The 4,392-nt window shown below is 40.8% G+C and overlaps 1 non-coding gene across 1 annotated transcript; it reads right to left on the minus strand.

Annotated features, from left to right (window-relative positions):
* Nucleotides 1–315: 315 nt before the first annotated feature.
* LOC112724634 (small nucleolar RNA R71) lies at nt 316–423 on the minus strand. The gene has a single exon (XR_003163789.1). It is a non-coding gene; the product is annotated as a small nucleolar RNA R71 (small nucleolar RNA).
* Between the last annotated feature and the right edge of the window lie 3,969 nt (nt 424–4,392).

Here is a 4,392-nt window from a genome sequence, read left to right on the forward strand (position 1 = left end):
ATCTCCATTCCTGCCATTGGAGCAAACAACTTTGAGCTGAAACCACAATTAGTTTCTCTGATGCAGCAGAACTGCAAGTTTCATGGACTTCCATCTGAAGATCCTTTTCAGTTCTTAACTGAATTCTTGCAGATATGTGATACTGTTAAGACTAATGGAGTAGATCCTGAAGTCTACAGGCTCATGCTTTTCCCTTTTGCTGTAAGAGACAGAGCTAGATTATGGTTGGATTCTCAACCTAAAGACAGCCTGAACTCTTGGGATAAGCTGGTCACGGCTTTCTTAGCCAAGTACTTTCCTCCTCAAAAGCTGAGCAAGCTTAGAGCTGATGTTCAAACCTTCAGACAGAAAGAAGGTGAATCCCTCTATGAAGCTTGGGAAAGATACAAACAGTTGACCAAAAAGTGTCCTTCTGACATGCTTTCAGAATGGACCATCCTGGATATATTCTATGATGGTTTATCTGAGCTATCAAAGATGTCACTGGACACTTCTGCAGGTGGATCCATTCACCTAAAGAAAACGCCTGCAGAAGCTCAAGAACTCATTGACATGGTTGCTAATAACCAGTTCATGTACACTTCTGAAAGGAATCCTGTGAGTAATGGGACGCCTATAAAGAAGGGAGTTCTTGAAGTTGATACTCTGAATGCCATATTGGCTCAGAATAAAATATTGACTCAGCAAGTCAATATGATCTCTCAGAGTCTGCATGGAATGCAAGCTGCATCCAACAGTACTCAAGAGGCATCTTCTGAAGAAGAAGCCTATGATCCTGAGAACCCTGCAATAGCAGAGGTAAATTACTTAGGTGAACCTTATGGAAACACCTATAACTCAACATGGAGAAATCATCCAAATTTCTCATGGAAGGATCAAAAGCCCCAACAAGGCTTTAATAATGGTGGAAGAAACAGGTTTAGCAATAGCAAGCCTTTTCCATCATCAACTCAGCAACAGACAGAGAACTCTGAACAAAATGCTTCTAATTTAGCAAATCTAGTCTCTGATCTATCTAAGGCCACTGTAAGTTTCATGAATGAAACAAGGTCTTCCATTAGAAATCTGGAAGCACAAGTGGGTCAGCTGAGTAAAAGGATCACTGAAATCCCTCCTAGTACTCTCCCAAACAATACAGAAGAGAACCCAAAAGGAGAGTGCAAGGCCATTGACATAAGCGCCATGGCCGAACCTCTGAGGAGAGGAGAGGACGTGAATCCCAAGGAGGAGGACCTCCTGGGACGTCCAGTGATCAATAAGGAGCTTCCCTCTGAAGAACCAAAGGACTCTGAGGCTCATCTAGAGACCATAGAGATTCCATTGAACCTCCTTATGCCCTTCATGAGCTCTGATGAGTATTCCTCTTCTGAAGAGAATGAGGATGTCACTGAAGAGAAAACTGCCAAGTTTCTTGGTGCAATCATGAAGCTGAATGCCAAATTGTTTGGCATTGATGCTTGGGAAGTTGAACCTCCCTTGTTCATCAATGAACTAAGTGATCTGGATCAACTGACATTGCCTCAGAAGAGACAGGATCCTGGAAAGTTCATAATACCCTGTACCATAGGCACCATGATCTTTAAGGCTCTGTGTGACCTTGGTTCAGGAATAAACCTCATGCCCCTCTCTGTAATAGAGAAACTGGGAATCTATGGGGTGCAAGCTGCTAAAATCTCACTAGAGATGGCAGACAGCTCAAGAAGACAGGCTTATGGACAAGTAGAAGATGTATTAGTAAAGGTTGAGGGCCTTTACATACCTACTGATTTCATAGTCCTGGATACTGGAAAGGAAGAGGATGAATCCATCATCCTAGGAAGACCTTTCCTGGCCACAGCAAGAGCTGTGATTGATGTTGACAGAGGTGAAATAGTCCTTCAATGGAATGAGAACTCCCTTGTATTCAAAACTCAAGGATCTCCCTCTGCAACCATGGAGAGGAAGCTTGAAAAGCTTCTCTCAAAGCAGAGTCAACCAGAGCCCCCACAGTCAAACTCTAAGTTTGGTGTTGGGAAGCCACAACCAAACTCTAAGTTTGGTGTTGAACTCCCATATCCAAACTCTAAGTTTGGTGTTGGAGAGTCTCAACAAAGCTCTGCACATCTGTGAGGCTCCATGAGAGCCCACTGTTAAGCTATTGACATTAAAGAAGCGCTTGTTGGGAGGCAACCCAATGTTTATCTAATTCTTATTTTTATTGTTTTTCATGTTTTCTTAGGTTCATGATCATGTGGAGTCACAAAATAAATATAAAAATTGAAAACGGAATCAAAAACAGCAGAAGAAAAATCACACCCTGGAGGAGCATCTGTCTGGCGTTCAAACGCCAGAACAGAGCATAGTTCTGGCGCTGAACGCCCAGAATGGGAGCATCCTGGCGCTGAACGCCCAGAACAAGCATGGTTCTGGCGTTCAACGCCAGAAATGGCAGCAAAGGGGCGTTGAACGCCCAAAATGGGCACCAACCTGGCGCTGAACGCCCAGAGTTGTGTGCAAGGGCATTTTACATGCCTAAATTGGTGCAGGGATGTAAATGCCTTGACACCTCAGGATCTGTGGACCCCACAGGATCATCTCAGGATCTGTGGACCCCACAGGATCCCCACCTACCTCATCATCTCTCTTTCCATTCATGATCATCCCTTCTTTTTTTCCATTTACCACTCACATCCATACACCCACTACCTTCAAAAATTCAACATCTCTCTCCCACCCAATCCCACCCATATGGCCGAATACACACTCCCATCCATCTCCTCCATATCTTCTTCTTCTTCTTCTATTCTTTCTTCTTTTGCTCGAGGGCGAGCAACATTCTAAGTTTGGTGTGGTAAAAGCATAGCTTTTTTGTTTTTTTCCATAACCATTGATGGCACCTAAGGCCAGAGAAACCTCTAAAAAGAGGAAAGGGAAGACAAAAGCTTCCATCAAGGGTCTATAGCTCAGTGGTAGAACATTTGACTGCAAATCAAGAGATCCCTGAGATACCTCAGGGGATATATTTTCTTCCACACAATTATTGGAAGCAACTAAGGGTGGAACATCAAGAGCACTCCATCATCCTTCATGAAATCAGAGAAGATCTAAAAGCAATGAAGGAGGAGCAGCCAAGGCAAGGAAGAGACATAGAAGAGCTCAAGGACATCACTAAGGTGGACTCATTCCTTGTTCTTACTTTCTCTGTTTTTCATTTTCTATGTTATGTGCTTATCTATGTTTGTGTCTTCATTACATGATCATTAGTAGTTAGTAACTCTGTCTTAAAGTTATGAATGTTCTATGAATCCATCACCTCTCTTAAAATAAAAAATGTTTTAATTCAAAAGAACAAGAAGTACATGAGTTTCGAATTTATCCTTGAACTTAGTTTAATTATATTGATGTGGTGACAATGCTTCTTGTTTTCTGAATGTATGCTTGAACAGTGCATATGTCTTTTGAAGTTGTTGTTTAAGAATGTTAAATATGTTGGATCTTGAAAGAATGATGACTAGGAGACATGTTATTTGATAATCTGAAAAATCATAAAAATGATTCCTGAAGCAAGAAAAAGCAACAAAGAACAAAGCTTGCAGAAAAAAAAAAGAGAAAAAAAAATAGCGAAAAAAAATAGAAAAAAAAAAAGAAAAAGCAAGCAGAAAAAGCCAATAACCCTTAAAACCAAAAGGCAAGGGCAAATAAAAAGGATCCCAAGGCTTTGAGCATCAGTGGATAGGAGGGCCTAAAGGAATCAAATCCTGGCCTAAGCGGCTAAACCAAGCTATCCCTAACCATGTGCTTGTGGCGTATAGGTGTCAAGTGAAAACTTGAGACTGAGCGGTTAAAGTCAAGGTCCAAAGCAAAAAAAAAAAAAAAAGAGTGTGCTTAAGAACCCTAGACACCTCTAATTGGGGACTTTAGCAAAGCTGAGTCATAATCTGAAAAGGTTCACCCAATTATGTGTCTGTGGCATTTATGTATCCGGTGGTAATACTGGAAAACAAAATGCTTAGGGCCACGGCCAAGACTCATAAAGAAGCTGTGTTCAAGAATCATCATGCTGAACTAAGAGAGTCAATAACACTATTCGAAATCTGAAGTTCCTATAGATGCCAATCATTCTGAACCTCAATGGATAAAGTGAGATGCCAAAACTATTCAAGAGGCAAAAAGCTATAAGTCCCGCTCATATGATTGAAGCTCTGTTTCATTGATAATTTGGAATTTATAGTATATTCTATTCTTTTTATCCTATTTTGATTTTCAGTTGCTTGGGGACAAGCAACAATTTAAGTTTGGTTTTGTGATGAGCGGATAATTTATACGCTTTTTGACATTGTTTTTAGTATGTTTTTAGTAGGATCTAGTTACTTTTAGGGATGTTTTTAATAGATTTTGTGTTAAATTCACATT

The sequence above is a fragment of the Arachis hypogaea genome, chromosome 11, assembly GCF_003086295.3.
Source record: "Arachis hypogaea cultivar Tifrunner chromosome 11, arahy.Tifrunner.gnm2.J5K5, whole genome shotgun sequence".
Lineage (NCBI taxonomy): Eukaryota > Viridiplantae > Streptophyta > Magnoliopsida > Fabales > Fabaceae > Arachis > Arachis hypogaea.